Source organism: Rana temporaria, chromosome 4 (assembly GCF_905171775.1).
Source record: "Rana temporaria chromosome 4, aRanTem1.1, whole genome shotgun sequence".
Lineage (NCBI taxonomy): Eukaryota > Metazoa > Chordata > Amphibia > Anura > Ranidae > Rana > Rana temporaria.
In genome coordinates this window covers 126559108-126571266 of record NC_053492.1, presented here as the reverse complement: position 1 = coordinate 126571266, position 12159 = coordinate 126559108, and the positions used below count along the sequence as shown (strand labels likewise).

The 12159-nt window shown below is 42.6% G+C and overlaps 1 long non-coding RNA gene across 1 annotated transcript; it reads right to left on the bottom strand.

Moving 5' to 3' along the window:
* Positions 1 to 3121: 3121 nt before the first annotated feature.
* LOC120936582 lies at positions 3122 to 11752 on the bottom strand. Its single transcript, XR_005748619.1, has 2 exons — positions 11269 to 11752; positions 3122 to 3310 (listed from the first exon to the last, which is right to left on the bottom strand). It is a non-coding gene; the product is annotated as an uncharacterized LOC120936582 (long non-coding RNA).
* Positions 11753 to 12159: the final 407 nt, after the last annotated feature.

Here is a 12159-nt window from a genome sequence, read left to right as displayed (position 1 = left end):
CCAAGAAGTGTTTGGTGTTCAATGACTTTCAACATCTTTGTACCCACTATGCCTCACAACCCACCACATATTGAAGGATGTCAGCTATCCTTGGCCTTGGAGGTCCTCCTTAGACCACAAGAGATAAAATACCTTGCTACAACTCCCTTGTGATGTGCTGTACAGGAGGCTAATACCAAGTCAAATGCAGGTACTTAGGTTGGCTATACACGAGTCATTTTCTTTCCTTCAACCAGCGGTTTGTGAATGGGGGAATCCCTCCCACAGCGCTATTGCTGAATGCGCTTATAAGTATCACCAGCTATAGATCAACTTGTGTACAAGCAGCATGCCTATACATGAATTGAGGTTTGGCTGATTCCCTGCTGAACCGGCCAAATTTCAATCCATGTATGCCCAGCTTTACACTGTTTGCAAAAAAATACTTTTAATGGTATATCCATGATCATTATTGTGGGCCAGATCCACAGACGAAGTACGCCGGCGTATCTACTGATACGCTGGTGTACTTTAAAATTTCCCGCGTCGTATCGTTGTTTTGAATCCTCAAAACAAGATACGACGGCTTCTGGGTTAGATCCGACAGGTGTACTTCTTCGTACGCCTTCGGATCTAAGATGCAATACTTCGGCGTCCGCTGGGTGGCGTTTTCTGTGTCGGGTATGCAAATTAGCGATTAGCGAACTACACTACGCCGCCGTAACTTACGGCGCAAAATCGCTGAGGATTCGAAAATGCGCCAGGTAAAGTACAGCGGCGTAGTGTATCTCTGATACGCTGCGCTGTTCTACATGTATGTGGATCTGGCCCTGTGTGTCTATCATATCAACCTGGATTTCATCTTAAATCAACCTATTTAAAAAAATCAGAAGTTTAATTTTAGTTGTGAAGGTGAGGATGTATTTATAATGAATTTTTATTCATTACTGTTTAGATCTTGTTTTCATAAACCATTTTCCCCATGTTTGGATTTGTACAATTTTATAGTCCCACTCCCTAGATACAAATATTATACCAGAAAGAACAGGCCTGGAACATGATGCCCAGCATTAAGAGGAGGGCCTGCCTGCATGACTAAGTTTGCTCCATAAGCGGTAGTTAGGCAGAATAAAAGGGGGTTGTAACCTAGCAGTAAGGCATAGTCAATTGGTGGGAAGCAAGCGTTCTAGGGTGCCGCTAAGTGGGGCAGGGTGGGGTCAATAGGGTTTAAGCAAAAGTGGGTGTTCGCAAAGGGTCAGTTGGAACAGGACAGGCAAGGATATACTTTTCCCTCCCTCCCCCCCTCCCTCCCTCATATGTTTACTTTTATACGCCTTTTGTTTTGTTACCCCCTGTGGGGTTGGGGCTATAGGTGGGGTTAGTTATGTTTGGGGTGTTTGGAGCGGGGGTTATGCAGGTGTCATAGCAGTGTGCAGGGGTCTCAGGGTTTTGAAGGTGGGCATGGTCAAAATTGTCTGTGGAGAATGATGGGTGGGGCCCATTTTTGGTATGGGTACCTTCCCGAATAAATAATGTCAGTAAGACGATATCGGTATTGGGGCTGAATCAGGTGGTAATGTTGTAAATAATTGTCCCCGAATCGATGTAATTGTGGTTGGGGGCCGTGGTATGGAACTGGTACTTGATACAGTCGAGTTGGTAGACCATGCTTGCCTCCAAAATTCTTGGACTTAAAAGAGTCAGTTACTTTATATTAACGGAGAAAAGTTTTATTCTCGTGTAAATGTTTTGGTGAAATTTTGTTTGTTAATGAAAGGCTGCTATAGCCATTTAAATCCATTTTAAAGTGGTGGTGTCTTATTTATAAGGTGGGAATTAGGTACGGTCACGGCAGCCGGTAAGTCAGCAAGCAATACGTCAGTCAAGATATCCCCATTGTTACAATACACTCATCAGCACTGCCAGCAAGGTGCTGATCGGGACAAAATTGTCCAGCAAGCTGGTTGTACACAAGTTGATCAAAAGATCGACTTGTGTACAATCAGCATGCCCATAGCTGGAACAAAATCTGTCTGGTCCCTGCAAAACCGGCCAAATTTCAATCCATGTATGGCCGACGTTACACTGTTTGCAGAAAAAAATCATTTAGCTGTGTATTAATGATTACCTTTGTGTTTCTATCATATCAACCTTGATTTCATTTTAAATTAACCTATTTCTGTATCCTGCATTTGCAAATAAGAAGTTTACTTTTAGTATTGGAGGCGATGATGTATTTATAATGAATATAGATTCATTACTGTTTACATTGCATTTTCATAAACCATTTTCCCCTGGCTTGCATTTGTACAATTTTACAGTCCCTAGGTACAAATATTATACCAGAAAGTGTTTTTTTTACTGCAGATAGCACACTTGAACAATGTTTGATAAATTAGGAGCTGACTAGCAGCATTTTGCCATGCCAATGACCTATTTTCTCAAGTTTATCTCTGCATCTGAGTGAATATATTTACCTTTCAGGCACAAGCCATCCAGCTAAATTTCTTCAAACCAGTCTTCTAAAAATTCATGTGTAATCAATCCCCATGATATCCTAAGCTGGAAGAGAAACTGATACATTTCCTATGAAATAGAAAAACTTGAATCCGAGAATAAGGGTTTCCATATATAGAACTTGCTACAATCAGACCGGAAAATACTTTTTCTATAAACTTTTGCTGTTTTAAGAAAGCCTTATAAAGTTAACAGGGATTTGCTCAGTTGTGTACGGATCCTAGTCCAAAACCCAACTGAGCTGTCCCCCCAGGAGGCCGTCACAGCACAAAACCGGTCCTAAGCAGCCAAGGAATTTTCTGCCCGGCAACCCCTTGTATATGTGCAGCAGCTGTGCAGAAAATGCCTCAGCTGCTTAGGACTGGCTTTGTGCATTAACAGCTTCCTGGTGGGAAAGCTCAGGTGGTTTTGAACTAGGATCCGCACCCACAGGCACAGTCTGTTCCTCCTCTTCTGTGTGCCCCCTAGCAAGCCACTTGCCTTGGGGGCACATGAGTGGGCTTGCTAAACTTATAAGTACGGTACCTATGTCCAAAAAACTCACTGGTCTGGTGCCAATTCCAATAATGAATACAAAGAAATACAGCCATGGAGGGGACTTTGACGCACCAATAACCAACAACAATTATATAAAAATGACAAAGATTTTATTGAAACATGATTAATAACATCAAAATAGTTATGTAAAGAAGAGATAAGACATTGTTACTATAAATCTGTCATGCGGGCTGCAAAGCCCAATAGTGATTCCTACGCGTTTCAACTCATAGGGTCTTCTTCAGGGGGTTCTGGTTGACAGGAATAGTTGTAGATTCTATAAAAGAATAACCATGTATAAGAAAAAAATGTTCAAAACATATATAACCATAAATAATTACATACATCTTCAAGATGATAGTTTAGAATTTCAACTTACAAAAAAATCAGCAGATTGAGCATCTTATAGCATTGCTAAAGGACATCTCAATGCCTAAATATCCATAAATAGCAAGAGATAGGAGCCTGATAATATGAGAAATATCATTAATAAAAAAAAAATGAATAGATATGTCTGGAAGTAGATAATGTAAAACGTCTGAGTCAAAGCGAGAGAGAGAGAGAGAGAGAGAAGTACAAGGCTAAACTTATGGAGAAATCAATAGATCCTTATCAACCAAGATAACTGCTCTTGAAAATTTATTTTGTGAGGAGCTCCCTGACTAAACTCCTCAATACCTATACCATTAAAAACACATTTAAAAGGTGCTGGGATTTTACTGCACAATTTCATTGGTCCAAACACAAGAAAAAGCAAATCTTTAGACTAGCTTAAAGGCGTTGTAAACCCTCATGATTTTTTTCCTTAATGCATCCTATACATTAAGGTGAAAAATGTCTGGATGCCCCCTGTCACCATTACTATTTGTGCTATACTTGGAACCTCTATTAAATAAAATACGTCAAAATCCGGATGTGCAGGGCATACAGATAGGGGGAAGCAGGCACAAAGTAACCGCATTCGCAGACGATCTGCTATTTACTATATCAAATCCACATGTATCCCTTCCCAATCTCGTTAAGGAAATCGCTAAATTTGGAGAGCTCTCCAACTTAAAAATAAACCAGGCAAAATCCGAAGCAATGAGTGTGTCACTGCCATCCCAGAAACAGTCGAGTATACAACAAAATTTTCGCTTTAAGTGGAAGACTGCGCTAAAGTTCTTGGGTTCCCTGATTCCAGCAAACATAAAAGAAACGTTCAAAATAATTTTCCCACCACTTCTTACCTCAATAAGAAGGTTGCTTGAGAAATGGCAACATGGATTACATTCATGGTTTGGTAGAAACAATATAGTCAAGATGAGCATTTTGCCAAAAATTATGTATCTATTTCAAACACTTCCAATAACGATACCATCGGTATTTATTCGGCAAATGAATGCCCTCCTGATGGAATTCATCTGGGCAGGGAAAAAGGCGAGGAATAAAAAAGAGGTGTTGAGGTTACCGAAGTGTTTCGGGGGATGGTAGTTCCGGACATTGCCAAATATTACCAAGCGGCACACTTAACGAGATTGATTGATTGGTGTAGGAACGGGCAATACAAAAAATGGGTGGAGGTAGAACAGCAGTCTTGTTCAATAGCACTAAAGAGGTCACCTTGGTGTTATAAGTTACTGCCAAGTGAGATGAAGAAACATCCCATAATTGGCACAACGCTGTTAATTGCTGCTAAAATCTGTAAGAACCCAAAATTCTCATCAGAACAATCCCCTTTATTCCCTATACTAGGGAACCCAGGTTTTATTCCAGGTTTAGAAGGAGCAATCTTCAACAAACTGAAAGAAAGGGGTAAGCTACAGGTATCCCACTTTTTGCAAAAGGATATGTGGCCATCAATTGAGGCTTTAACAAAGAGAGGAGGGAATTTTGAGCTATCCCCTTGGCAAGCACTACAAATAAGTTACTTCTTAAGATCCCTGGGACAAGCATCTAACTTTAGGCGTCAATTAACAAAATTTGAACAATATTGTGATGAGGAGGAACCAATACAAAGAGTGAGTTCAAAGATGTATAGTTTATTGAATGCCCCTCAGGAGGATTTTGAGTTGCCGGGATTGAGGAAATGGGAGAGAGATCTGGGGAGAAAATTCTCACAGTCTCAACGTAAACATATAATTTATTTAGCATTAAACGCCTCAATATCCACGCGAACACAGGAATCCAATTATAAATTATTGACCCAATGGTATTATACACCAGAAAAATTGCAAAAATGTTCTAAAGGTTACTCAGAGTACTGTTGGAGATGTGGCTTGGAGCAGGGAACTTTTCTGCACATATTTTGGTCGTGTGTAAAAGTAAGAGAATACTGGAAGGAGGTTCAGAGGATTGCTCAAAAATTTACGAAATTCCAGATTCCGGAGGATCCAGCATTGTTTCTGCTCCATAGCTCACAAATCCCAGTACGAGAGTATAAAAAGTCGGTGATATGTCATATGATAAATACAGCTAGAAAGGGAATAACATTACAATGGAGAGATAGTAGACCACCATCCATTGCGAGATGGCTCAATAGGGTGAGAGAGACTGGAGCGATTGAGGACTTGATCCTCTCAGCCCGGAATAAAAGGGAACAATATGTAGAAACATGGACTGGTTGGAACCAATTTGTAAATACTGAAGAAGGGAAGAGACTACTGGAGGAGGAGAGTGGGTAGTAATGAACCCAATCGGGTAGGAAGAAGGTGGGATAGGAAGAGAGGTTTAAGCGAAGGGGGTCCTCTGTCTCAGGCGTGGAAGGGGGGGGGGGGTTTGTATATATATATTTTTTTTTTGGTTAGGAAGGGGTTAAGTAGCACATGCATGACAGAGTAAGGGAATAGAGGGGAGGTGGGAGTGGGGAGGCTGATACAGTGGTATTAAGAAAGGGAAAATAAGCTAATGGTAAAAAGTGGATGAGGTATGAGAACAGGGTTAGGGGACGAAGGAGGCATGGTTGTGGTTTGTTTATGTTAAGTTGATGAAGCCTCTAATGTTTCTCCGTCACCCTTATACAAGAGTATTGTGAAAGATTTATATATATATATGTTTTTGTACCCACTGTATATGTTATGTTATTCTCCTGTGAATTTGATATATAAAGAAAAAGGGAAATAAAGAATAAATATGAAAAAAGAAAAGAAAAAACTTCTCTCACTGACCCTGTTTGTTCCCTCAGCAGAGATGCACTCTACCTCTCTGCCCGTTGTCTTGGCTCTTGATTGGATAGATTGATAGCAGCGCAGCCATTGTTTCTTGCTGCTGTCAATCAAATCCAATGACGCAGGCGCCGGGGGTGAGGGCCGAGTCCTTCATTCTGTGTAAATGTACACAGAAGCGAGACTCGGTAGCAAGCCCGTACGGGTGTAACATGGACACTCGATGTGGGGAGGAGCCACCAGCGCCGCCGAGGGACCCCAGAAGAGGAGGATCTAGGCCACTCTGTGCAAAACGAACTGCACAGTGGAGGTTAGTATGGTATGTTAGTTTCCAAGTGAAAGAGTCCACTGATTACATTGGAATTATAACAATCTAAAAGAAAGTTTTTGCCAAATAAAATATAGATAAATATGGTTATAGTTTTTTTCCTGAGTTCATTCAAGTCCTTACTAAGGGGAGTTTTATTGCCCCCTATATCCGCTGGATATTTTGTGCCACTGTATTATAAACAATTAAAGACACTTTGGAATATTTCACTTTGCACTTGAAGCACATTTTTATGTTTATATTTTGAGTTGAATCTATGGGTACCTAGAAGGAAACTTGCGCTGGACAAAGCAACAAGTTGATTTAAATGTCCTTTATCCCAAAAACACTTAGGCCCTGTACACACGATAGAACATGTCTGATGAAAACGGTCCACGGACCGTTTTCATCGGACATGTCTGCTGGAAGATTTTGGTCTGATGGCTGTACACACCATCAAACTGAAATCCCCGCGGACAGACAGCGCTGTGACATGGCGGTGACATTGACGCCGCCACGTCACCAAACCAGGAAGTAAAATACTTCCATGCATGCGCCGAATCCATTCGACGCATGCAGGAGATTTCTGTCCGCTGGTTAGGTGTACTAACCAGCGGACATGTCGGACGGACGGGTTTCCAGCAGACAAGTTTTAAAGCCTGCTTTACGTGATTGTAGCCGTATTAGTGCAATTGTGATAGAGAAAATTGAGTACTGTCCGTGATACTTTTTTTATTTGCACTAACATACAATTTTTCAGGGCAAGATTTCGGGGTGTTACCCCTTCTTCAGTACTGCTTGGACCTTGAAGAAGGGGTAACACCCCGAAAACTTGTCCTGAAAAATTGTATGTTAGTGCAAATAAAAAAAGTATCACGGACAGTACTCAATTTTCTCTAAAGCATGCTTTAAAACTTTTGTCTGCTGGAAACCTGTCTGCTAGGCTGTACACACGGTCGGATCTGTCCGCTGAAACTGGTCTGCGAAGCAGTTTCAGCAGACATGTTCGGTCGTGTGTACAAGGCCTTAAAGGTCTATGCATTAAAGGTTCACTGAATGAATGTGACACAGATTTACATATATAGAACTATCTTTTTTGATCGTAAGTACCATCCTAGTGGCCAAAATTAAATTTTTCCTGATTGAAGTATTTAAATCCCCTGGCGGTGTTCCCGAGTCTGACTCGGGGTTACATTTTTTTGCTGCGATCGGTAACCCCAAGTCAGACTCGGGCTCGCTTCGCTGAATCCACAGGCATGGTTTACTTACCTTGTCCCTGGATCCAGCGATGCCACCGCACTGTGTGAGCGAGCCTCTTTGTGGGGAAATTCGTCATAAAAAAATAAAAGTAATGACAGCGACAATTCTGCAACTGAGCAAATTTCAGTGATTTTGAGTTGATTACATTATTGAATAATTTTTATTATAATTATATTATTATTTGTTATAATTATTTATTATATTATAATTTATAATTTTGTTTTAAAAAAAAAAAATCATACCCGGGATGCCTACTAGACTCTTGTTTGGTCAGATTTAGGTGAGTTATTCCTAAGAATTACAGGCCTACAGTATAAAACGCCAAATTTCCTTGCAAATAATGGTACCACTTTCAGCACCTAAAATCTGAAATAATCATACCGCTAGGGAGGTTAAAAAACAAATACCAAAATGATGGCCAACGATCAATGCCCATCTGCAGCCTCACTATTGCCCATCAATGCAGCCTGATCAATGCCCATCTCAGGCAGGGGGGCGGGATGAGCGCCGTCTGACATACAGCGAGAATCTCCTGTTTACTCGGTGGCCTCTTTAATACAAAGTCCCACCTCCTGGACCGGCTTTTATGATAGACAGAACATCGGTGTTGCGTTATTCACTTTACGGTCAACACTGAGGACAAGTGGGCACTCTTTATGTCTAGAGGAAAAGAGGTTTCACCTCCAAATACGGAAAGGTTTCTTCACAGTAAGAGCTGTGAAAATGTGGAATAGACTCCCTGCAGGTGGTGCTGTTCAGCTCAGTAGATTGCTTTAAGAAAGGCCTGGATACTTTCCTAGATGTACATAATATAACTGGGTACTAACATTTATAGGTAAATTTGATCTGGGGAACATCCTATTGCCTCTGGGGGGATCAGGAAGGAATTTTTTCCCCTGCTGTAGCAAATTGGATCATGCTTTGCTGTTTTTTTTTGCCTTCCTCGGGTAAAACTGTGGGTATAGAATTGGGTGTATGTGAATGTATGATATTATTTTATTTCTTATGGTTGAACTTGAAGGACTTGTGTCTTTTTTCAACCTGACTAACTATGTAACTATGTAATTGGTCCAATGCCGGCCCAGGGGACGGGACTTCCTATTACAGAGGCTGCTGAGTAAACAGGAGATTCTTGATGTATGTAATCTGACGGAGCTCGTTCCGCCCCCCTCCCTATTCTCTCCGAGGCAGCCCAAATTGCAGTATCGGCGTATAACACACACACGCTATTTGCAACCGATTCGCAGGGTGAAAAAGTGAGTGTTATACGACAATTAATTCAGTAAACAGCATTTTCATTTGTGGTGATCAGATGAAGTGTAGTTCCACTTGTAACACTACCCCCGAAGGAGATGCTGGTTTAGATTTTGGGTTATGCACGTTACCTCTAAGTTTGTTGTCTAGGGAGAGAAGTCTGTAGAAATTGGAATGTCCACACAAGATGTAAAACCTTCAACTGTAGGCTTTATTTTTGCTGCATAAACTGAATCCTGAGTGGGTATTGCTTACCCGGATAGACCCCTCTCACATGGCCTAGCAGCCGGAATGGTGCACGGACAGTAAAGGAACAGTCTCTGCCACGGACCGTCTGAGAACACGGAATGAATATTCAGGAATCCTCTACCACAGGATTTAAAGTCCCAAACTTCTTGCCTTACAGCCAAAAATCTTTTAAGCCAATCCAGCGGACTGTAAGGTATTGTAGGTTAACGGTGCATCCTTCAAGAAGTTACCAGGCCTCTCCCAAAGGACCAGCCTTCTGCTCGGTCCTTTCCGGGACAGGTCCTTCCATGGCTTCCTTCATTGAGTGGCTTCCTCCCGCAGGACAGACAGCACAGGATCACCTCCAACGCATAGGCCCCAGCCAGGATAACTGGGCCTACTTCACAGGAACACAGCCTTAGACCAACGTCACGCACACCCACTTCGCACCAGGAGGGCCACGAGGCAAAGGACCCCGAAAAACGGCGTCTGCCTCTTAAGTATCCCCTCCCAGCATGCACAGCGGGGACACCACTCCCACTAAACCGCTGCCGAGGAGGGACACCCGATACACCATGGTACACCTGCGTTTCAACATGGGCCTGAAGTGGTAATGCCACCCACAGGCAACAAGGGAAAAATACTACCAGGCAGTGCCATCAAATTTGTACACAATTCAACAGGAATGGGCCCAACTATTGGCCCAGACATCCCCTAAATTTTAAATAACACCCCCATCTTTGGGAGCAAGGCGATACACACTTTAATATGTACAGTCTGGAGGAAAGAAGGGAAATGGGAGACATGATTTAAAACCTTCAAATACATCAAGGGGGTGAATAAGGTTCAGGAGGGCAGTATTTTCAATATGAAACCAAGATCAAGAACACGGAGCCGTGACCTCAAACTAACAGGAGGAAAGTTCAAAACTAATCTTAGTATCTTTTTTACCAAAAGGTTAAATGATGCTTGGAACAGACTTCCAGTAGAGGTAACGAGCCAGTCAACAGTAGGTGGACTCAAACATGCTCGGGACAAAAAACGATAGACCTTTACTCAGACAAAAATGTAAAAAAATAAATAAAAAATGAGGCAGGCTCGATGGACCACTTGGTGTTTTAGCCATCACTCTTCTATAACTTTGTCCTGCATACAGGCCCGGATTTCCCACAAGGCCACTGAGGCCAGGCCTTGGGGTGGCAAGGCTCCAAGGGAAGTGGCATGGAGTGGCATGGAGTCCCCCGACGCCCGGAACAAACAGTTAAGGGCGGTAAGTTATGGGAGAATCCGCTCGCTCGTTAACAAGTGATTGCGGTGATGTCGCCGAAATCACTTGTAAAATATGTGCTCCCGTCCGTCTCCCCCCCCCCACCCCACATACCTCTCTCTGCTGGCTCTGTCTTCGGGACTCCGTCCTGCCCCCGGCCACCGAGTCTGTCTCCTGTCCCTGCTGCTGATGTACACAGTGAGAGGGGGGTGAGCTGTGCTCATCCCATCTCAGCTGTGACAGGAGTTCTAGCCCAGTGCTAGGACTCCTGTTTTGGAGGTGACAGGGTCAATAAAGAGAACATGTCACCTCCAATTGCTATCACACAGGAAATTGTTTTCTCTTTGGTTGGGGGGGGGGTGCATTGTGGAACCTGGCCTTGGGGCGGCAGGGAGAGCAAATCCGGCCCTGCCTGCATATACATACAGGATCTTGCTTTAAGAATGCAAATCATTTACCGTAGCTACTGATACATTGACATAAAATTGTATTTGTAAAGCAGGCACACACGGTGAAAAGCCGATTTGTACCATATTTATATCTCGTACTTGCGCTGTGCTATAAAAATAAAGCCATTGTCTACTACACAAAGTATTTGAGCACCGTAAAGGCTTCAGTGTCTACTAAGAAATAATTTGTTACAACCTGTTGAATCCCGGGGTGCCCCTCATCTACAATCACAAGTGGGATACGCTTAAGTGACTCCCTTTCAAATGCCTTCAATCCTCTGATATTAAATTTATGTTGGCCGTAAATGTAATTTAAACATCACATACACTATTTTCTCACATGCTGGTCCTTGCAGCTCTGAAGAATCTCGACATTCCTCCAGGACTGCTGGTTTCTCCAGCAGTTTCAGCTGTCACAGCTGCTTAAAGTTCATCGAGCTGTTTTTAGTTACTCACTCAAATATTCATAAGAAACCAGGACTGCAGTTTTCTGTCTGGTAACAGCTTCATTTTCTGCTCTTACAGAGATTGCCCTGTGGACTGCCTCGGCGTCTCCTGATTGGCCTTCGTGCGGTCACGTGATCCTTCAAAGATAATGGAGTTTCCCTGGGAGAAGTCGAGAGAGGCATGTTGTGCTTTTTATCCTTGCCTGGCCAGGCAATGAAAATAATTGCACTAGACAGTTATGGATTATCAAAGAGGGCCGAGAAATGATAAAGCCTGTATCAAGCACTGCTCTGTGCTGCCACGGGGAGTGCAAGCTCTAAATTATTTACCTGATGGGACATCTCATACCTCGGGAAACTAGAAAACAGTCACAGCTCTGTGCAAATATTTACCTTAACAGGATTGTACCAAAGTAGCGTAGTAAAAACAGCCAGTGATTCTGGGAAATGTTTTGCATAAAGGCCAATGGACTGTGACATAACATGACAGGTCGGAGGGGAGGGGGGCATACTTGCTATGCTAACTAGCTAGCTAACTAAATAATCATATACTGTAACATTGCACAAACATACCTGTGCCCATTCCTGCATCATCAGACAAGATTCTTAATGGCAAAAACCGTACCTGCTTAGCAATAAAACATAGGGGGTTATTTATGAAAGACAAATCCACTTTGCACTACAAGTGCAAACTACAAGGGCAAAGTGCACTTGAAATTGCACTGAAAGTACACTTGGAAGTGCAGTTACTGTAGATCCGAGGGGGACATGC